The 24,147-nt window shown below is 39.0% G+C and overlaps 1 protein-coding gene across 38 annotated transcripts in view; it reads left to right on the plus strand.

Annotated features, from left to right (window-relative positions):
• Window positions 1–24,147, plus strand: part of PTPRD (protein tyrosine phosphatase receptor type D) — a 466,133-nt gene that overhangs the window by 89,058 nt on the left and 352,928 nt on the right. For 14 of the 38 annotated variants that reach the window (XM_061365081.1, XM_061365083.1, XM_061365085.1 and 11 more), the window contains exon 1: window positions 11,945–12,078. The exons of 1 other annotated variant lie outside the window; for it this stretch is intronic. The gene's annotated coding sequence lies outside the window, so the exon portion shown is untranslated. Of the gene's footprint in view, window positions 1–11,944; window positions 12,079–24,147 lie in introns of those variants that run through there. 23 more of the 38 variants (XM_061365096.1, XM_061365097.1, XM_061365098.1 and 20 more) reach the window with 5 other exon arrangements.

The raw sequence follows: 24,147 nt of genomic DNA on the forward strand, positions 1-24,147 counted from the left end.
TTCTATATATGCAGAAAAAACATTTGCAGAAACATCGTTTTGAACTGGATTGTGTAAAGATGGCATTTACGAACCTGTTTTGATCTGATATTAACTTCTGGGAAAGAACAGTTATTTATCCTTAGCTATTTGCTGTATTTTTTATTTTTTTTTTTCTAATCAATAAGCAGCACACAATGTACCAAGTTATTTTTGCAAGTGAGTTTCCCACATTTAAATAGATACCATATATTAACTTAGAATGATAAACTAATGAATGCTTCATGCCTGTGTGCTCTGCCAATAGCAAATAATGGAACCTTTAACCAGGATAACTGACAAAGCTCCAAATTCTTGAGAAGATATTGCAGGGTTATTACTATCCCTGAGCATTCACTGCAAAGGGAGATTAAAAATAGGTTTTGCAAATGCAAAAGCCTGTTCCCCATTTAAAGGTTTTCCTATTAAAAAAAAATAACACCAACCCCCTAACCTTTTTTGCTCTCCTTGAAATACAAAAAGATTTTTTAGGTACTTAATGTAAGCCCACTTACATTTACTAGCCAGAACCTGTGAATTTCTCGGAGGACTCACATTTCCACTGAGGAAAGTTGAATCACCCTGCTGCATCATACCCAAAAGAAAGAAATTTATGTAGGGGAAAGGGGAGTGGATCCCGTATAAATAACAAGGATATGGAAATCACTAAGCTCTTAGCAGTGAGCTTGGGGAATATCTCCTAGAATTTCTTTAAATGCTTTCCATTTTGTGACAGTGTTTTGGATATCTTTGGAATATATTAAATTCCTAGACTTATAATAATATACTTTTCATAGGTCTTTTTAAAAGTTTCAGCAGACCAGGTCAGCCTTTAGAGGGAAATATAGCTACATTTTTTTTCTCTGCTCCTGCAAATGCTTACCCAAGTTCATGACTTTAAACAGAAGACTCACCTCTTTACTGTAGCATGAACGGTAAGAGTATGCTCAGAATTATGGTGTCTGTAGTCATACGCATGAGGCTTTCTCTATGTAACCTATTTGATACTTATTGTTTAGATAATCAATATCATACCTAATACAAAAATCGCAGAGAATTGTACATGAGTATATGCTGAGCTACATATTTAAAGTGTATATTTTCACTATCTATGCACAAGAATAATATGATACAAGTGAGTAAAAAAATTCTCCATTCTGCTTTCTTTTCATTCTGTTTACTTCTGTCTTATTTAGTTCTGGATACTAGCATGAAACAGTACTTAAGTACACAGGTTGTGATGTACAGCTTTTCAAAACTTCCGATACTCACAAAACACAAGGTACTTTCTCCTTGTACTTCAGATACTAAAGGACCAGAAACAACTTTTATGCATAGGACTACAATTATCATCACTGCTGATAGTGCCAGGCAACTTTCCATGTCTGTATTGCCGGATAAGCTCAAAACAACACAGTATGAAAAGAAGTATATGCCAAGTCTGGGAAACCCTTTCTCTATATTAGTGGAAGCTTTCTGTCTTCCAGATCCGTTTGGAAGCAGATTTATCCAGGTGATGATTTTGCAGGCTGAGAGAACAGTAAATAATGAAAAGCATAGATCATTTATGTAGACCAGCACAACATGAATCATTAGGTAAAGTGAGCACAAATGCTTGTTTTAAGCCAAACCAAATACAGAGTAGTAACAAAAAAATGTAGGCCATCCTCACATGACAGTCAACTTTGTTTTGAGAACCAGGTCTGAAAAATATTTAGTAGGGCCATATACAAGTGTAGTTGCTCAGTGCCAATTGCAAGCAATCCGTGAAATTTCCTTTTGTGTTCAGAATTCTTTCTCTTGCTTCTTTCTTATTTAAACTGAAACAATATTTTATAAACATATCTGAATTGTTACAGTTTGTTATACCCATGATCTTGACATCACCTAGAGCTACTGGAGTAGGAAAAAGAGGCATGTCCCCTTTTGCTGGAGGGATGTCTGTCTTTTTTCTGCTTAGTAACTCCAGAGTAAAGAGGCCAAGATATTTGTTAGGCTGTGATGGACAGCATCCTGGTATCACTGAACAAAGGACCAACTACAATGGTGTTTACATGCTCTGGTAATTGACATGGGGTTGATGGGCCAGTAGAACCTCTGACGTCTGAAAGCATTGGACTGGTAGAAATATCTACAAACATTTTTTTCCTTTTCTTTCTCTTCATGAATGTTGTTCCAAACACACAAGAACACTCTTGATGTTCTTCCCGTCTGTTGTTTGAGAAATTATAATCACTGAATGAAAAGCGTTTAAGTTGCAGTTTTATTTTTGCTGTAACTAAAATATCAAATTTTTCTCCACGATTGCTTCTTACTGAAATCATACACAAAATATTTTTCATAAATCTAGAGCTTTTCTGTGTCCAGAAAACAAGTATAAGATGACCACTCCCTCTCTGTATTTAAAACTACTGTGTGCACAGAAAATGTCCTGACTGAAGGTACTTCACCACATCCCAAGTTTGTCTTGTTCTTTTTTATAAATCTCTTCACAAAAGGGGTGCTCTGTGTGTGTGTGTGCAGAATGAAAGAAAACCTGTGTGATGGAATGACATAATGATTTATATCTTAGTAGCAAACTTTATTGTTTCAGATCATACTGATGGCACTCAGTATATTGTTGAATGTGCTGAGAGCATAATTACACGATGATACTTCCATCATTACTGTCATCACTGCATTTTGCCACCTTGGGAGTCAGCATGCAAAGAAAAAAGACTACAGCACTCTTTCAAGCTGCACCTTTTCAATAGTCTCTGCTCATGTGAGTCCACAAAACCAGCTGCTGCTCACTACCAGAGTCTGCAGGGGCAAACTGTTATAAATGCTCTGAGATTTGGCATGTTATTTACAATGAATTATGCAAATCCTCGGATTTCTACCTCCTTTATGATGGGAAAAGAGGGGTCAATCATACCAGTGATACTTGAGTTAACGTCCTCCTGATCCCAAGACCATTGCTGTTCTTGACAGGACAGCTTACGGTTTCTACAACTGTTCTGAAGGCCTCCAACATATTACATTTGTGATTTATTTCTTATTCAGAACCAGATAAGACTCACCCTTTTATTTCTTTTTTCCTCAGAATCTTGAAAAAAGCCAGCTTCCAAGTATTCGCTATATGTCACCTCCAGTTTGACACCTTGCAGCACCAAAATGAATTCGATCTAGGCAGGGAGATGTGGAACAATGCACAGCCAACCAAGCAGTTAGGTTCTGAATGTCATTATCAAGAAGAAATATTCAGTGGGATACCCCATGTTTATCACTGCTCCCTACTTTAGTGCCTCTAGTTTCTAAAGGATATCTTGTACACTGTGTATATTGTATGGTATTTTACTACAGCCTTCTTCTCAATGTGTTGACCAAGAGTGTGATGACCTGTCTGGGATCTCAAAAAAATGCAGCTTAGGTAATATTATCTACTTCCCCTTTCCTGCATTACATATATATTTATGCAGAAGTGTCCATCTGGAATGAAAGGTGGAAGGATTTGGGATATATGCTGATGACAGACGTGTTTGGGGAAAGAGAGAATGAGGTATATCTGGAAAAAAGGAAATGGATGAAAGAGGAAATAAATGAAAAGGTAACCCAGGGTCTTGGAATAGCAGAGAGAAGCTGGAATTTTGGGAGAGATTTAAGGAGAAGAAAGCATAGGCACTTGACAGAGAGAAAGGAAGCATTAGAACATGTAGGAAGTAGATGATTCTGGAAAGATGCTGTATATGGAGAATGAAAAGAGAATGACAGTTTCAATGGGATGAAAAAAGCATATTTGAGCACTGCCGCAAAACAAAAAACAGTTCACAGACACAAATCAAGAGGAGGGAAATTGAAGGAAGTCTGGAAGTGGGACAATCTATTTCTTTGTCTTTTTTTTTTTTTTTTTTTTTTTTTTTAAATCAGAACTGCATCCTGAATATGCAGAACCTACTAGAGATTAAAAACATGAATCACGTTGCTATCATTCCATAAACACTGGAGTTGAAATTTATTACTCTGGTTGTGTCCTTTGTGCTTTCTAGACAAGGAAGCAAATGAGAAAATACCATCAAATTCTTAGGTGGTGGATTTGATTTCCACCAATTCACACTTGTGCTGGTTTGGGCCTATATAAAAAATTATATACAGGTCATTGAACTATACTGGCATCCTAAAAAGATGTCTGCTCAAGTTCATAACGAATGGGTTGTCATTTTATAAAAGAACTTTGAAAAGGTTTTTTCTATTGTTGAAAAGAAAATCCTGTGATTGGAAAACTGTGACTAATATGTGATTTCCCTCACAGGGCTAATTTAATGTGGAAAAGTGCTTTTCAACGTTGAAAACCAAAGGATTTGCCACCCAAGCTTGTTAATAATGTGAAGTCAATAAAATAGATTTAATCTTTCCATTCCTTTTTCATGAATAACTTTTTTTGCCAAAATATAGATTTTTCCTACGGTCCTAATTTGTGTTTTAATTGAATTACAGAGGATGAAAATGATTAGAGAATGTTGTGCTGTGAGCAGATTTGTTTGGATGATGTGGTTTTAACACCTCTAGTTCTGTCCAAAATACACAGTCTTCCTTAAAAGGACGTGATACTGCATAGCTTATATAGTATATTCTGTAACAGCAAATGTTGAATGGACTTGCATTCAGTGATTAATGGATGGGATGGAGGGAAAAAAACTGAAACAACGGAAAGGTAATATAAACAGGGTGGCTGTATTTTTCCAATTTTGGTGGAATTCAGTAATCTATTTACACAGGTCAGTCAAGGTCATACTGTAGAAATGTTCATTCTAATGTCAGAATTCCTGCAACTTGCACTTTTTTTATATTTTACATTGAAAATAAGGTGAACACAAAGCTCACGGAAAGTGCTGGATTAGTAGTACTCTGCACTAAAGCTGTCAGGAGTTTTTACTTAGATTGACCTTCCAAATAAATTTGCACCTATCTCTGGAGCAACTGTGTTTGTTTAGAAATTAGAGAAAAATTTGTTTTTCCATGAAGCCCTTGACTTGAACATCATTACCCAATATGGCACAATTTTTGGAATGTGGACAGTTGCCCACTTAAAGTTGAGTGGAAACTCTTCTAGCCATATACTGATAATCTTTTTTGTATTTTTAATTAGTATTCAAATTCCCTGAAGCAGAGTTGGGGGGGGGGGGGAGTGGCGCAAGGGGAGAATTACTTTAGTGGAATCTGTACAAATTGCTTGGATTTAACAGAAAAGGTTTAAACTTGGCCATCCTGAGACAGACTTAAATGCGAGCCAGACTTAAATGCAAGACAGATGACAGGGTCCACTCTAGTAAAAAAATAAAATTCTTCTTTTGGTACTGTAGATATTTATCAATACTATTGTTGAAATATTTGTAGGCCCACTGCACTAATGACTTTAAGATATTAACTCTTAAGTATCTGTAGGGAGAGAAAGAGATGTTGAGCATTATTTTCTTTTATGTTTTTCTTTTCCTTTTTCCCATTCTATGTTGCAAGATCTCACAATGCAGCACCTCTTCTAGGACAGTCCGTATCTTGCCTCCCAATGCTTGTCCATGTTTCTTGATTTACTAGAAGAAAGCAGGTAACATGAGAGGAATGGAGAAACACTCCCTCACTCAGATGACTGAGCAGGTTATCCCATAACACTCCTAGATTCAAGAAGCAAAAGTGTCAAGGTTAGGAAATTAATAAACTAAAACTTGTCCTTCTCCTCCCTACACCCTCTGCTCAGCCCACAGAAAGTACAGCACTGACACGTATGATGCTGTAATCTGAACTTCCTTGAGGTTTAGCAGGAGGGAACATTCTGATTTATGAGGCTTCACTTGAACCAGACCAGTTGCTGTTAGTATGTAAGATACTTTGTTTTCTACAAAGTGTGTTTTGGAAACCTTTTCTATAAAAGAAGCTATTTAAACTAAACAGTGGTGTCTCCATAGGAACTAGAAGTTGATTTTCAAATGAAAGATTTAACAAAATCTTTGAGTCTTGTGAATCAGTTATAGCATTACTATCTTCTTGTTCCAGAGCTTAAAAATGCATGAATTCAGTTACTTGCTGGCAGAATTTACATCAAGTGGTGTTATACATATTGAGATCTCTGACCCTATGGGTGCAAAATGGTGCCTTTAGTCTTCCTAGTGTATGTTTGAGCAACTGTGAAATAATCACACAGTAACACATGGTATCTCTTTCCATTTGATTGTTGTAAAAGGTGTGAACTAGCAAGTTGTCATTTGGCTATTGATTTTACTTTATTTTCCTCTTCTGTTATTAGAAAGTATTCCTGATACTCTAGTCTTTACTATCTTTTCCCATCATCGAAATTTAGGGGTACCTTCTACACATGAAGGCTACATTTCGAAACCAGAAGAAAACAAAGAAAAAGAAAAACAAATCAACCCATCTACTGTGCTATATTCAAATTGAAAGCAATCTTGATACAGACATCCTGCACCTGTGTATGTACATACATTATATACATATGCATGATTTCTTAAGAGAAACACCACCGCGTTCTGTTCTGTAGTCTTTATCGTCTTTCTAAATTGTTAGCAGAGTTCTCACAACATCTGAGATACTCCAAGAATTCTAGAAGTAAAAGATAAAACTTTACCTACAAGTTTTATTTACAGCTTTCCCTACATATGCTGCTATTTTCAGTTTGTGGCACACACTGTGGTGCACTCTGATAAAGCTGATCCTGCTTCATCATCTCCAAGTCCCTGCAGAATTTAATGTACTCTGTGATTAATTACTAGTTTTCTAGGCCTCTTGCTCTTTTTCGTTAAAAAAAAAAAACAACAACACAAAACAACAAACAAATATACAAAGAGCTGGTAAAGCAGCTCCCCAAGCAGTAGAAACAATCAAGGCTAATTTTCTTTGTATTTGTGTGCTGTATCACCTGATTCTTCCACCCTTTTCCCATCAGCAATCTTGGGTCTGTAGCAGGATGCGGAGTGAATAGCTCAGTTGACGAACGTGCTGGGAAGAGTGTGTGGACCAGCCTGCTCATCTCCTTTGTCTACCAAACCCCTATTTCCACAGAAGAATTAGAACAGGATTTGAGACCTGCAGGACACAAGACCTCAATCCTTCTCAGAAATGAGATTAAAAATGTGCTGGCACATACATAAATTGTTTGGAACACCAGGAAGATCACACAAGTGAATAAAGCCTCATCTCTTTAAGGCAGCAGGGGGGGAAAAATAAAACCCGAAAAAAACAAACATGGCAAAAATGATCATAAAACCTCTGCACTTAAAATCTCTTCTCTATACCTCTGGCTCTAACTACCTAAGTTTCATCACTTAAAAGATTTATATGAATCACAAATGTTTACAAGATAAACACAAGTACTGAGACTATCTGCTGAGGTACTGTATCAGCATTTAAAAGATGTGTACTCCAACTGTGTTAACTGGATAAATTTTTACATATAGATAACACACATTTACTTGTCTGGTAGTGTTTTATTATCTTTAGTAATAGGAGTTCAGAGGTTCTGTAGCTTATAAATGAGAATTTTCAAATATCAGTACAGAAACTCAGAACGTTTCTCATCATTTCGTAAACCAGTGTCTAATGTATGCATTAATGCAGTTTTGTGACAAATCATCGTTAGATTTCAGGGGAAGGCAACTAAAGTATAACCTTTCTCATCACATCTACTTACGCTCCCCTTCCTGATCTTGCTGTGTAGTAACCCAATGTCCATTGGTTCCAGTTGTTAATGGAATGTCCTACTGTGCTAAAGAGCTTAGTGGGATACCATTTACCAGGAACACAAGCAATAAGCCAAGGCAGAACAGCCGAGAGAAAAATAATTGTGTACACTATGAATAGAGTACTATTTAGTACAGGAAATTCATAGACTGAGACATGAAGGAGTATGTATGGTAGGTCCTTGAAGAGTTACGGCAAAAGTCCATGTATGGTCACAGGCAGGTATTCAGAAAAACAGAAGGAAAGTTGACCCTTTTCCTCTGCTACATCTTTTGAGTTTTAAAGCTGCAAGCACATCCTGTGCTTTACATCAAACTTGAACTACTGGTATACAGCCTCCATGAGGACACAGAAAGCAGCTGCATGAGCAGGAAGTCCAAGGTTTGAACAGTTGTGAATGATGAGAAAAACATCTCTTTTTATAACAAGTGAGGGAATACACGATACTTAATTCCAAGTGACATAAAAGACCCTTCCTCCTTCTACCTTAAAAAAAATTAATAGAAGATTTGTATCTTCCAAACTTAGTTTAAATAAGATCTTAGAGCTTGTTCAGTGTTTTTCAGGAAACATCTTAAGTTAATAAAATGTGTAAATGTATTTCCAATTCAATGCTGTTCGAACCTCAGAGTAACGTACTGCTGCAATCTAGGCAAAAATAGAACATCAGTGTAAAATGCGTGTTTGAAAGTTTTACATATTTTGGAGAAAAAAACACTAAGTAGTGTGTAACAAATGAATTATGGTTCTTGACGTGCTATCTCCTCTTAACAGGGAAGGAATATTAAAGGTGTATTACCAAACCATATGTGTACACCGCTATCTTAAGTATAAAATTTATGCTACTGATAATAAGCGACAAGATGTAATGGAGCAATAGTAAGTACAGTGTTTTAATGCTGCTTCATGAATTTTTTTTTTTTTTTTTCTCTAGCAAAAACCAGGAAATCTGATAAATAATATTAACAAAATCTGATTTTAACAGTAGCACAGAAAGAAGCACAGTTATTCCTAGTGTAGACTGTGATGCTGACTGAACAGAAAGAAGAGCTACACAACTTGCTTATGATGCTAAGATAAAGGAAAGCTGCATGTAGTCCCAAAACTCACATCCGCATTGTGATACCACATGAAAAATATAAAATGCATGGGTTTATTGCTCAATTCTTCAATGTCACCCAAGGATCACAGCATGCAGAACACTAAAACAGCTAAGCATACTGATAAAAACTGCTGGGACATAACATTAAAACCTGATATACATATTTAGTATTGACATTTTAAAACAAATGCAGCCCTGCAGTCACTTGAGTTAAGGGGGGAAAGGTGAGGATTTAATTCTTGCTTTCTTTAACCATATTTATTATGATAAAGATAAAATAACATATTGCCCGGCTTTTGATTTTTGTTTTACTTTGAAGCCACAGTTGCTTATTGAAAAATTAGTCTTTTATTGGATAGTTATTTTTGACAAGGTAAAAAATAGTCATCCATGCAACATTTCATATATTTACCTTTTCATATGAAGAAATTTTTACAAAGTCATTTGGTATTTTGAAAGATACTATTTCAAAATGACTAGGTCTCCTTTAAGTCTAAGATTACTTAGGGGACCATTTTTTGAGGTGGCAGCATCAAAAGGAAGATGGCAATTTATAGGACTTGGGAAGAACAAAGTTGATATTCACTTTTGTCAGCCTTCATGTTGGCAGCACTGCCTTCCAAGGAAGGATAAAATAGTTACAGGATAGAGAATACCCAAATCCCTCTCCTCTGCAGAAAAAGTAGCAATGATCTGCAATGGACTTTGCATGGACCACCATGACTGATTTCAGCTTGATCAGGTTACAGCAGGTCAGTGCTTCACTCAGGACTGGAAGCATAAGGCTGGTCAACACCGCACCTACAGGTGTCTACACACGGAATCCAGTAAGCCAGCTTTCGTGGCATTGATACTAATGGGCTCCCATCACCATAATGACTGATTAATATTTACTGTTTTTAATGTTTTACTCCCATTTTACACAGGAGGAACTGTGGCATGGGGAGCATATGCTTCAGGCTTCTGGAGATGGTTAGAAGCCAACTGTGAGGTTTCCTAAACCACTTTTCACATAAATCCTATTGTTGTCACTTAGATCCTATGCACTGCTCTTTGTTTGCAGAGGATTATAAAGGATGGGGTAAGAAAAGCTGGAGCCTTTCTTTAGCCCCTCGGCACGCCACCGGTTGCGCCGAGCAACATGTGGTGTCACTCAGCAATTCGACAGTTTTCCACGAAGAAAACTAAGGACTTTCCATAGACAGGCACGACTCCATACACACCGCTTTGTAACTGCCCACTCTGGCTGGCGCATCCCTGGGTGCAAACCGGGCCAAGGAGCCTCTGGACCCCCCGGATTTCCACTCGCGCAGGGAAGTTTCTTATTAGGAGATGACGCGGAGCCAGGGGGCAGCGCCCGCAGCCGGCGATCCCCGAAGCGTGCACCTCCCCGAGGTCGGCGGGGCTGCGGCCGCACAACGGGATGTGCACCGGTGTGACGTCACCGCCCCCTCCCCCACCTCACGGGCGCGCTCGTGGGGTTCCTGTTGCGCGGTGCGTAGCTCCCTCCCGCGCCCGGCCCGCCCGGGGTCACCCTCCCCTCCGCACCCGCACACACACACACACGCACACGCACCGAGCGCGGCAACGTGCTTTTCCCACCACTTGGGGCCATGCGGCTCCTGTGATCCTCACAGCGTAAGAGGATTAAAAGAAAGCCAACCAAACAACAGCCAACAGCCCAAACCCCACTACAGCAAACCCTCTGAACGAGCGACCGCTTTCTCCAGCCGGCAGCGCACCCGCGGCATTCCCGTCCCCCGCCGGAGGAGCGAGAGGGGGTGCGGGGAGGGTCGATCGTGTTTCGGGTCCCGGGATCGGTTTTTGGTGATTTTCGCCGGCCCTTCCGGTCCTCTTGTGCCCCCTCCCCTCCCCCCGTCGTGTCCTCTTGCCTCGCTTTTGTTTGCACTGCACTTTTTCTGGTGGAGAGGGTGGGAGAGTGGAGGGGGAGCCCGGGTGGGCGACCTCGCTGCTATTTGTAGCGAAAGAATCGGCTGAGCAAGGCGAAGGAAGAAAAGAAGAGGGAAAAAAAAAAAAAAAGAGCGAAGGGGGGAGGAAGAAGGAGAGAGAGGGAGGAGGAGGAGGAGGAGGAGGAGGAGAAGAAGAAGGAGGAGGGGAAACGGAGCAGCAGCTCTGGAACAGAGAGCGCGCCCGGGAGCAGCAGCAGCAGCCGGCGCCGCCGCAGGAAGAAGAAGAAAAGAAGAGCAGAGAGAAACAGAGCAGAGCGGAACAGAGCAGAGCGGAGGAGAGGTGGCGCTGGCAGGAGGAGGCAGGCAGGGAGCTGGCTCTTCTGGATGCTGGATTTTCGGACTCTCGTTTACGCTCCCCAGCTCCCCGGCCCCGGACTGTGAGAGACAAGCACCAGCGCCAGGCAAACAGCAGCGGGGGGCTCCACTCTTAGCTGCTGTTGTTGCTGCTGCTGCGGGGCTTGGATTAAATCGGCCGCCCCGGAGACGAGCCGGAGCAACGGGAGGAGGTAGCGGACGGGCAGGCGGCGGCTGCGGCTGCTGCTGCTGCTGAGACAGGGGGAACAGCATGACCAGGTAACTGCCCCGCTCCTGACCCATTTTCCCCTCACGCCGCCGCTCCGTCTTTGCCGCCTCTTTCGGAGCGTTTGCGTGTGTGAGCGCGCATAAAGATGTGTGTGTGAGCGCGCGCGGGTGCATGTGTGCGCGCGTGCGTGTGAGCAGCCCAGCTCACACGTGCCTCACGCACAGCTCTCCCACTCGTGTGCCCCGGGGCTGCCCCCCGGGCGCTGCCCGCCGCCCCTTCGCCGGGTTTGAGCCTGTCCGCTGGGCCCCTGCTCGGGGAGCTGCTGTGCGGGAACGGGGGATGGGGCAGGGCGAGGGCGAGTGATGGATCGGAACCGACGTTTCCACTGAACGCCGCTGTGCACGGGCGTGGGGTGTGTGTGTGTGTGTGTGTGTGTGTGTGTGTGTGCGCGCGTGCTACACTAGTCACAAGCCGGCTGTTGCCTTTGGCGAGCGAATTATCGGTACTAATGATTTCGCTTATTCTAAGGGTTCAGGAGGAGGGGGAAGACAGCGGGCCTGAGAGGCGAGGCGCTGGCCGTTCGGACGGCCTGAGGGGGCGAACGGCGGGTAGGGACCCCCGGCACCGGTCCGAGGAGGGCTTCCTCCTCGTCCGCTCCTCCTACTCTTTCTCGTTCTCTTTCTCCTTCTCTCCCTGCGGAGCGGGGAGGCACGGATATGCGAAGCTTTTCACAGGTTAGGCTTTTAATTTCTTTGTTTACTTTCCCGCAACGACTTGAAAGGAAGCATATCGGGCTGGAAACTCAGTTTTCCGAGCGCTTACAAAGGGGCTCTAGAATTTGTTCAGCAAACTTAGAAGCTCCCTCTGCGCCGTCTGCCCGTGCGAGCAGACACTTCTCAGAGCTGCAACCGGGCTCTCCCAGGCCAGCAAATAAAGCAGTTTTCTCCCACCGAATTCATATTTTGTCGGTTTTTTACCCCCTCGCTCCCTGACAGAACTGTATTATTTCCTTTTTAAGCGATTACTACTCACCCTTGCATGTATGGCTTTTGAATGTCTGTTCCTCCGTGTTACTTCTCCAGACTGCTGTCATGCGTATTTTATTCTCTTGCCTGGCCTTTGTACAGTTACTGCCTCGTGGAAGGGTAGCAGCTTCTTTGCAATATTCTCAGTTTCGACATACATAGGAGGGTCAGTTTATTTACACAGAATAATTAGGGTTTTCTGTGTTCCTTCACTTGTCGCCTGAGACGGTGTTGCATTGGAGATGAGTCTGTAGATGCTGATTTGGAGTTTCCTGTTTGCAGACAGGTGTTTCTGGGTGAAGCCTGTATTCCCTTAAATTTAGGATTAATGTGTGAAGTTACGATTGTCTTCTCCTTTCAGCGAATCAGCCTTGCAGAGATAGCTTCCAACATACCTCCTGTAGAGGCACAGGAAACTTCTGTAATATCGGGACATTTACTGGGAATTTTGATGCAGAGATGGTAAATGTGTCTACACCTTATTTTTCCTTTCTCTGGTATCTGCCAGTGGTTTGTAATTTTACAATGGTCAGTACTTTCTTTTTTTGCTGTAAAAGTGTATGGTGTATGACACCATTTTCTCCTGGGCTGGGAGCACGCAAAGCTCCTACAATTCTTGTTACTGAATGGAGCAACTCTGAAGAAAAAAAGAGAAATACTTCCCTCTTCTAAATGCAGTCATGTGTACTTGTGTCTTACTTTTGATGACAATTTTTTGATAGGTTCTTTAAATTTCTAATCTTGAGATCTGGTATTATTTCTTTTTTAATCTGTGAAATTGACAAACTGGTTAATTTAGTAAATCAGCTGTCAAATTTTGCCCAGTCAAAATTGTTCAGAGCTGTAAATACACTGGCATGGGGTTTTTAGGGCACAGACTGTTGCATACAAGAGAAGAAGGATTTATTGAGAGAGTTTTTAAAGGTCTAGCTTTCCAATTTTAGTGTTGTCACTAGTAGTAATACGGTGGAGTATATTTAGTTTTCTTTCAGTGCAGAAATGATGTATAGCTTTTCTGTATCCACTTAAAGTGTTGAAAGCTTTGCCTAAGTTGAAGTCTTCTACTCTTAGGAAGAAGCTAAGAAATTCATTATGGGTTGTGCATGCTGTGGCAAGCTGTCAGGAATGGTGTGTGGAAAAGAAAGTAGTATCTCTGTATTTCTAGATTTCAGGAATGGGTCTTAGGGCCTGCGTTAGACCCATCAGTCATGCTAGTTTTAAAATGAGCACTAAAGAGTAATATGAATTAAGCATTCTGCTGTGATGGTTATGTAACTCAAACACCAGCCCTGTCAGTGAACTCAGTGATAGTAAATTGGTGCTTCATCTAAGGAGAGGGGTTGCAAGAACAGACTTGGGGATGTGTGGAAGAATGAAGCAACTGGTGATCTAAGTGTAATCAGTGCTTCACCTTCCATTTGTAAAACGGCCCTTCATTCCTATGTTTGAATAATATAGGGACCAAAACTACAGAAGATGAATGGCAGGAATCCCCCTTCATCTGCTGCTGTGTGTGCAGGGCCACTAGGGGCCTGTATAAACTGCTCTCATACAGCAAATACCAGTACATGGCATATGCTCACTCTTTCACAAGACATTTTTTACACAGGTGCCTAGTGTCAAAAGCAAAGTTGCCAGTTATTTATTCCTTACTTGTCAATGAGACTGCAGTTACTTAGGAGATGCATGCAAATTGTGTATTATTTAGGATTTTTTTACCCTACTTCATCTATTTCCCCCAGTTTTGTGGTGTCCAGCATAGCGCTTTCCTCCCTGCTCTCCTGACTGCAATGGCAGTTAGGGATGAATGCAGACCTGGGAAGTGCAGATTTTGGGCAAAGTCAGATTTGAGTGTCTCCCCACATTTCATATTTTCTCTAAGCTGAGAAAAATCAGATTTGTTGCCTGTGTGTTTCTTCTATTAGATTAGTAATGGTACTAGGCCATGCAAGTGTAGGGTTAAAAGATAAACTAAACAGGATTACTTCAAGGCAGGAACAGACATAGATTGATGGTGTATTTAAACTAGCTTTGTAAGTGTTATGTAAGTTTGAGAATATGGCAGCTCCAAGGGTTTGGCTGGAGTGTAGTCAGCATTTACGGGATGTGGACTGAAGATGCACTATGTGTTTTTGAGTACAAGTTTCAGAAATTTAAAATCCACCAGGCATAGCATTCTCGATAGACATTAAGCAATAAGGTCAAGTATGCTTCCGTTGCTCCATTGTTGATTTTCAGTTTTTCAAACTGACAAGGGAGGCAATTTGTAAAAGAGTACAGCTGAAATATTTGCATATTGGATTTCCTTAAAAAATGAACTCCTGTTACTAAGCTGTTTGAAAATTCTTATTTAAAAGGATTTTCAAGCTGAATCACAGGAAGGTCATACAATCAAAATGCAGTTTTCCTATGTTAATTTTTCAGAAGCTGTCTTTAAAACAGTGGAGTTTTATATATTACGGGGCCAGTTACAGTAAGAGGTTTTTTGACATCTTACGAACAACAGTTGTGTAAATATTGACTAAGTTTAGTCTTCTGAAATGTGCATTTAAGTCTGTAGGTACAGTCATGATGAAATGTAATGAAATCGATTTTAAAGTCTTCTCGAATGATAAATATCTGTTCAAAACTGTAAGTCTTACTGAGTGTCAGTAAACCACAGCAGTGTGTCTGAAATGCAGAGGATAGGAGTTTCATATGCACTTTGGATATCAAGAGGAGTAATACTGTACAGGTCTACAAATCATTGTGTTTCATTTCTGTATAAGATTGCAGCAATTTCTAACCTTTTGTTCTTCAACAAGTTGAGAAAAGACACATGTATTTGTTGTTTAAGTTCAGTGTTAGAGTCACATAGGGCTGTTTGTGGTAACAGGACCTTAATTATATTGTAATTCTATTTAAAAATGGTACAGCACAGTTAACATACAGTATTTTTATGAAAACTCTCAATTTCACATACTCTGCAAGTTTTTTATTTGCTTAATCATTGTTTTCATTGGAAAAGGCCTTAAATTAAGCTAAATAATGAATGTGTGCGGGCAACTTGGCAGCCTAAAGCAAGAATCCATGTTTAAAAATACTCTCCTTCATATACTATCAGTGATTTACCAAGCAGGACCAGATAGGAAGTGTTATTTCTCCTGGTGATCTACTACGGTGAAAGCCGCAGTATAACTGGAGAAGTCTGTCTGTGTAGAGAAATATTGCATGAGAGTGCTTTGCCTGTAAATTCCTTTCCAGCAACCTTCGCTTCACTTATTTAAGCCTCTGTGCTTTGATAGAACCATATGTCTTTACTGTTGCACAATTTTAACTTACATTTCATAAGCTCAGATGGCTTTTGGTTGGTGCTTGATAATATTTAATAAAACATTGCATGTTTGTGTCTTACTATAGGGAGTAGATAGCTAGAATGCGGGGAAAATAGATAAAAATACAGATGGTTTGTTTGCAAAAAACAAATTCAATAAATTATTACAGAAATACTGAAAGCATTTCTTTTCAAAAACAATGCTATTATTATTCTTCAGGTTCTTTCCATTTATAAAAGCAGCAGTTCACACCAAATACTCCATTTATCATACTGTTTTTAACTATATAAGCAAGTATACATAGTCTTTCGTTCTGTAAGATAAAAAGACTTGCACCTTTAAGTGTCTTATGCTCACATGCCTTGACAGCCTTCTCCATAAGCTTACTAGCACAATAATAAAGAAAAAAAAAATTAAAAAAAGATGATTGATCTTGCAGTTAAGCTCCAAAAACAGGTGTTTGTAAAAATTTTGTAAATGTAAATCTAGGTGTTTGTAAAAATCAACTCCCCCATTTATACTTGTGTGTCTGATACTTGCTGAAGATGTTATGTGTTCTTTCAAATACAAAGAATGTGCAGAAGGCTTCCTCCTTCTCAGCCAGTTGAAAATGATGGAATTTTAGTTGCTTTGATTTACTATACCAGGCGACATGCCCTAATATACTATCATGCCTTGTGATGTGCTTCTTCATAGTTAAGCATAGTGATGTTATTTGAGTTTTTCAGTAATCTTTCAATTATTGGAGTCGCTTCACTGGTACACAAATTAATTTGTTGTTTGCAGACAATCAAAATGGATATCCTGGTTAGTCCCAGCCGAACTGCTTGCGTATTGCTGTATTTGATAATGCATACTTTTTCCCCAAGCTGTATATTAAATGCAGCATATGGAATACTGCGAGCAAGTGTATTCCTCTTTCTTTTACATTTCTTAGTGCCTGGAAAATTAGGCATCTGTAAGTTGGAGTGTTCAGTAAGTGGTGTGTAAAATCGGGCTTTTTAGATTGCAGAATTGTCCAGTTCTCATGAAGAACATAGTCAGTGCCAGCCTAATTGAAACAAATGTGACTCCGGTCCTAAGTTTGCAAACAGGTATACATTTTTCTTCCAAATTTGCCAAATTCCATTTTGGTTTAGTGTTTTTCCTTGGGCTTATTTGCTGGTTTTACCCCAAAGTCTGGCTTTTCGTTACTTGCTTTGACTCACTGAGAGGAAATTCAGATACATTCTAGTAACAATGTTACAGGCTTTCTGACCTTTAGAAAAAGAATTGTTTTATCAGTTCGAAATCAGTAATTCTGCTTTAATTCAATGCTAATTGAATTAAAAACATCTTAACTGCATTTTTGAACTGTCTGTAGGCAGTATTCTTTTATAAAGCTTTCCCAAAGAAAGCTGAAATTTGTGTACAGGGAATAAAGAGACTGCCACTTCTACTATCTTCTCTTTCTTCTCTCTTCTTTCTTCTCTCTTCTCTCCTCTCTGTCTTTTCTCTTCTCTCTTTCCTCTCCTTCACCTTTTATGGTACATTTTCTTAAAATCTTCTTTACAGGTGTACTCTGTATTAATACTTGCAGGAATTTGACTATCTTTTATTATTAAGCAAAGAGCTATATTTTGCATGTAAGAAAATACAAAAAAAGGTCTCTGGTCACTTGATTAGAATTTTGTCTGCCTATGTGTAGATAAAAGTCATTAATTTGGTGTGATGTACATGCAATGGGATATTTCTAAAGCACCGATCAGGAAGTTTTATTTATTTATTTACATTTGTTTGGGATAATAGCATATCTTAGAAAGCTGCTTAACTGCTGCTCAGTGCAGCTGTCCTTCCTTGAAAGATTAGGTTTCAGGAGCAATGATGGATGTTGAATGCCTGTAGCCAGTTGTGGGGTTTGCTTTGAGGTCAGTGGTACTGATGGAGAATAGAAATCTACAGCTTTATGTCTCTACACCAAAGTAATAGCATTTCTCAAGAAAAAAGCCCCAAACAACTAGTTATGTTGAGTGCTGAGCCTGTATTATGGCAGAGTTCAGAAAGCTATTCATACTAGTGACAGAGTGAGCAGTTTTGTGAATAATAAGGACAAATTTAGTAATGAGTATGCCCTTTTGTTTCACAGAAAGAGCAGAAATAGCTATAAAAAGTAAATACAACAGTGTGACTTTATTTAGAACTTCTTACATACTATTTTAAAGTATGTTAACAAATCTGGAGTTTACACTGTTGACTTGTTATTTTGATTGTTTCAGACATTCTTAAAGTTTTTAACAGCTTACTGAGCATGAACGGACTCTCCTTTTTCACCTAAAAATAGAGTGTATTTTTTTTTTTCAATGGAAAAAAACACATGCTAAGCTTAACCAGGGCAGTGCTGATCTTTGTCATTGAGGAAAGTGTAGATATTCTTCGGGTAGTAGTGGTACATGATAGCGTTACCTTGTGTAGTTTGGGTATTACACTATGTATTGCTGATAAATATGGATAGTTTGGATAGCTCTGACATGTGGCTTCAGAAGTGTTCAGTTAAGATCAGACTTTCAGGCTATATTTATGGACTGCCTACCTTCCCTGAGCTTGGAGTTTCTTCCTGATATATAGAGATGCATTTAACTTTTTGAGAGTAAATCCTGGTAGAGAAAGGTGCACAGCAAAACATGCTGTTTTATTGTGAAGTCTGCAAACCTTTTTTTGAGTTGTACCTTAATGGTGTAGGTGGGTTTTTCTGTCAAGACTTCTAAGAGCTGTCCTAATAAGGTCAAAGCACTCAATGGTTGGTGAGAAAGATTTCTTTTGACAGCAGCATTGTTTGGATCAGAGCCGTAGTGCCATTGTTTCTTTGCTTAAATGATAGCAGTTTTTACCTGGGGCAATCCTAGCAGTGGTTAAATTCAAATACAGAGAAGAACGCTTAGTAAAACATCTGATGAATTGATTTATAGTACCTCATAAATTAGGGACTAAGAAACATTTTGGTAGAGAAATACGTATCCAGCAAGAATCATTTTAGAGCAGTTTTGTATCAGGGAAATGGCATTTTGCCAGTACCTATGTATTCTACTTACTGGCAGTGTGCCATCAACTTATTTGGAAAACCCTTTGCTTAAGTAATAAATAGTCACTATTTACCAATTAATTTTACTATAAAAACCAGATGAATTCCAGGACTATGTGTTTTTTTTTTGTTTTTAACCTATTTCATGAAGAATGGAGTTTTACAGATTAAGTGTATCAATGACCTGTTCTTGATTAACAGAATTTTCCAAGCAGCAAAATTATTTTGCTTACCTTGTTTGATGATGTGGATATTTTTTGATATTATTTTTGCTTGACACAAGAACCCTTGAATTTCTTTATTGTACATGGCATGTGAAAGACGAAGTATGGTATTTACTTAAAGAAGTATTTGTCTTATTTGATATTAATAATACTCTAATGCAGTTTTTTTTTTTTTTGTTGTTTTTTGTGGTTTTTTGTTTGTTTGTTTGTGTTTTTTAGTCATTTTGGTAAAGAGAAGTGGATAATAAGTGCAATTTTTTGTTGTCACTAAGTCAAATACATGGAATCTACACCTGTTTCCCATTTAACAGTTTCAGAAGATGCCTTAAATGGTCCCTTGAAGTTTCAGCATACTGACTACATGAAAATTTTAAATATATCAAGGGCAGCAGATAATGAAGAGAGCATTGTACTTTCTAACAGTAACAGGTGGCAGTGAACGCCTGCAGGAACAATCATACCTCTAAGAATCCTAGCATTTTGGGGGTTTAATTTTGCATGATTACAGTGAGTGGGAAGAAGTGTGAAATTGCAGCAGTGGTATCTCAGGTAGCTTGGAAATTTCTGGGCAGTTTTGGGATGAACAGAGTAAATATTCTGTGTATCTAAAAAGGAAATGTTTATTCTCCAGCCATTTGGCTGTGCTTGATGGAATAGGTAGGTGTCCTTCTAGTCAATGTAATCCCTAAGGGGACACAAGCACTGTCTCCATGGCTGATTTATCCATAGGATTGCTTTATTAATCCAGTGCGCAAGGGTAATCTTACTCCAAAGGTATTAGAAAGCATGAAAATAACTATGGGACTTCTTGGAGATATGAATCTCTCTATCTTTGAACAATTCTAATTTACAGTAACAGTCATTCTACTTTTTAGTGGGGAGTATATAACCTGTGAAGGGTGCACGGGCCTTAAAGTTGTTGTTTCATCTTTGTTGATCTCTGCAGTAGTGCAGCTTACAGAGAGATGTTAATAAAAAAAAGAAAATAGATTTATCCTGTAGAAGAAAGGTGTGATGAGATTTTTCTACTGTAATGACAAATGAGTTGCTAAAAATGCTTATGTAGTAAGCGGTGCTTAACAGATGTATTCTCTTAATAATTAAGCTCTTAAACTGTGTTACTGGTAGGCAAGATATATTTTCAACTTTCTGTCATCATTGTTGCAAAGAGGTGAAGAGCTTGTAATTTTGATGCAAAGTTTTTACTTTCCAGAGTTAACTTCATATTGCAGATGCCAGTCAGAAAATCAGGCAGAGATATTTTCTGCAGCTTGTACCTGTTTGCTGAGATAATGGTATTAATATCTATAAAGAACACTTCAGAATAATGAAGAGCTTTGGGGTGGGAGGAAACCTGAATTCACCCACTTGAAAGAGCAAAGAATGAAATTTTACAACCTCAGAAATTTTCCATAAAGCAAAACTGCCACAGAATCAATGCCAATTTGAGGATAGTGACTGGGATGCCCCTTCACTGCCTCTTCTTTCTCCAAGTTGTTCTCCATCCTGGTTTTGGACTGCTGGGAACGTTTGAGTTGAGATCTGTCCTCTGTACGAAAAAATGGCAGTGAGTAAATCCAGGAGAAGGGTGTGTTCCTGAAGAAATACTGATGACAGCTCCATTCCAGCTCTTTCATATGTATATCACTTTGTCCTGAATGAGTCTTTTGGAGGCCTTTAAAGGTGACTTTCTGTAGCAGCTTTTGCTTTTCATTGTTAAGTCATATTTGATGTTGTGAACTCTCAAAATGGCTTTCTAGGCTGTCCTTGTTTCAGAGTGTCACTTAAACCATGAATAGCGGATGTTCTCTTTGTTGTGTTCTAGAATTCTCTTTTGAAAGCTATTGTCATTAGGATCCTGAGGTTTTGTTGTTGTTGTTGTTTTGGGTTTTTGTTTTTTTTTCATCTTCTTTGTTGTGGGCCTGTCCTTTTTTTGCATTGATCTCCCAAATTCTTTGACTGTGGATAGATATCTATAAAGCAGTCTTCAATATAGACATTTCTGTGCATTGGTGTGGTTGAGATGCCATGTGTATACATGTACACCTGCTGCCGTTGCTGAGGTGTTCAAATACCCCTGGGCTACCTATTTTTTAAAAAAGTTCTGTGCTTTCTTTTATGTCTCGAGTATGATACAATGTTGTCTTTTGGTTCTCTGTGAAATCTGCACTTTCTCAGCCATCTCATTTTTCACATCAGGAGGCCCTGCACATGAAAAGAAGGAATACAGTAAGAAAAACAGACCTGCCTGACAGTTTTTCCTAGCTTGTTTTATCTGGAGAACTGCATGAGTGCAACAACAAAGAAATACATCCCTCTGGTACCATTCTGGTGCTTTGGCTCTAGATGCAGAGGTAGCGTCTAGAGCAGATACAGATTTAACTCCAGTCAGAGATACAGTTGTGTTACTGGATTTCTGGTGTTGCTCAGAGTTGCATGTATTTAATAGTACCGTAGCTGCTGAGGGGGGTAGCGGTGTACAGTTCCACTGTTGGGAATGAAGTCAAAGAAGTTGAGAGTTTGTGTTTTGCTGAGAGTGCAGGTAACCTCACACCCTTGACATAGATGTATTTTTGTGATTAAGGTTGCCCTTTGTAGTGGTTTGAAGCTGATACTGAAGCTGTGTAGTGTGTCAATCTATGCAAAGTCTGAAACTTCTTTCAGAATTAGGTTTTTGGGTATTTGGAGACGGATTGTAGTACTTGCATGTTTTTGGAGTCCTGATCATACAAAGACCAGTTTTCAGAAATTCCTCTCACTGAGACTTGCACTTCAAAACGTTTTACAGATCTTGTCAATGTTTTTATTGCTTTCTGTTTGCAGATAGCTCAAATATCTGGCATATTTATATTCTAATTTATCATTTCTTTGTTACCTGATAAATTGTTTTCTTTGCCTTCAAACTTGCTGAAAGGAAAAACATTTAGATTTTCTTGTCTGTAATTCTTCTCTATGTTTTGCTACAATGATGTTGATTTTTCTGTATTTCTTAATGGCATGTAGACTCGGATAAAGACAGGAGTCCACCTCATGTGATTCTTCCCTTGAGGATTGTAAAATTATAGAACCAGCTAGGCTGGAAAGAAGGTGCCAGAATACTCCTTGGAAAACACATAGTCTTCTTTTAGAGGACTGGAAAAATATCTTTTGTTCAGCATTTCCCTTTCAGATATTGACTGTGAAAACAGTAAGGCAATTTTCTGATGTTTCTTTACCCACAGTAGAGATGAAGCTTATCCTCAACAGTCTTGTGGTTTCCCTTTATCTAAACATTAGATTATGTGGGTATTTTATGAATTGTAAGGCATGCCTACATTAAAAGTTACACCTGTGTGAGAGGGTTTAGTATATGACTGATCATCAAATGACTGATAATTGAACTAGCACCAGTGGGGTGAGTTCATACGTGGTTGCTTAGATGACAATGAGGAATGACTTCATACTCTCAGATGGACAGAATCTGAGTTCTCAAGTGGAATAAATAATGCTAAATCAGACAATTTTAGGTAGCTCTGTGGTTCTTTATTGTGTCTATATATATGGGACTCATGTTATATATATTCTTTTGCATTGATAGTTTTTACTTAACCTATCAAAATAGTTTTAGAGCTGCATTTTTAGGATGACTTAGAGGTATAAAGGAATTGTACACTTTTGAATCACAAATACGCTGCCCAAGACAGAGAGATTACAGAACTCTGCAGAATGACAGAAACTAGTTCAGTGGGCTGTACTTCGCAAAAATCCCCTTTCTGTTTGTGCTGTTATCTGTAAGAAAATCCTTGTGGACATCTTCTACGATTTACAGTCTACTATTTAGTCCCTGGTTTGTGTCATCTAGTAGAAGAGCCTGAGGAATATGGGAAAAAAGAAAATCAATCTGATTATAAACCACTCCAATTTTCACTCTTCCCTCTTATCCTTTACTGATTATCTGGGAATGTAAGGATAACTTTGAAGAAAAAAGTTCTTTGTAGACACATAGTTAAAAATAGCTGTAGGTGCTGAGACTCATGTAACCAGATCCCTCTGAAGTGACTTTAAAATACGGAACCTTCATGGCTGCTGCTAATGTTAAATACACTTAATGAGAGAGGAAATGTAACTGGATTTTTTTTTTTTGGTTACAGATTTTTCTGTTGCAGATTAATGAAGGACTATTTTTTAAATGCGATTCATTGTGGAAGGACAATCCTTGTGTGTAAGCACTCCTTGGTAATAAGAACTCTGTGCTGCGTGTGATTTACCTTATTCAGGTGCATACTCCGACGTTATGAAATAGATTTAATCACAACGTTGCAGGAACTGGTTCTTTGTCCTCCCTTTCTGTATAATAAAAGTGTGTAGTAAAAATGTGAAAACATATGTGAAAATGTAAGCAGGGACAGAAAGGGTAAAGAAGAAGGCTTCATTTAGCACAGAATTCAATAGAGAAGTTAGGCTCATCCATTGTCATAACTGTTCAGGTAACTTCACCACTGTGTAACATCATTGAAATCCATGAGTATATGTGGTTTAAAATAAGCGCGTATGTGGTTTAAAAACAAGTATGCACAACAAGGTAATTTTCTTTGACACTTAACTCTATAGAGGGGAAGGAAGTAAAAAAAGCTGATTTCAGCTTTACTCCATTTTTTGCTTTTTTCTTCAGAATGCTCAACTCAGTATTATTAACACAGCTGATGAGATGGAATAGTTTACTGCTTTCCGTGGTTTATGGAAAGAATAAAAGTACTCTTCTATTACTTCTGTTTGATATTGTTTGTTTATCTTTTCAGTTTGCATACAGAGCAAGGCATCTCCAAACTACTGAAATGTGAAATAGATACAGGCTATAGTTCCATTTTTGTGCATTATGGAACACTTATCATTTGACTCCAGGAAAAAAAAAACAACAACAAGCAAACAAGAAATCCTTAACAAGATGCAGTCTGTTCTATAAGTACGATTACTTCAGTTCATGAACACTTTTTAAAATCTAATGTGATGCAGGAACACTGCTATAGGCATCAGTGTGTCAGGAGATTGTGTCTTTAGCCAAACCACAATGGAGGGCTTGAAACACTGAACCTGGTCAAGCCAAGACATTCTTTTCATTAATCCATACCCACTAATACTTCAGTGAAGATCTGTTTTAGTATTTATCAATATATCAGCTGAGATCAATGCAAAGAAGTGCAAA

This window comes from Neopsephotus bourkii, unplaced genomic scaffold (genome assembly GCF_033783945.1).
Source record: "Neopsephotus bourkii isolate Nb327-2 ecotype Australia unplaced genomic scaffold, CSIRO-AGI_Nbou_v1 NB_1273, whole genome shotgun sequence".
Taxonomy (NCBI): domain Eukaryota; kingdom Metazoa; phylum Chordata; class Aves; order Psittaciformes; family Psittacidae; genus Neopsephotus; species Neopsephotus bourkii.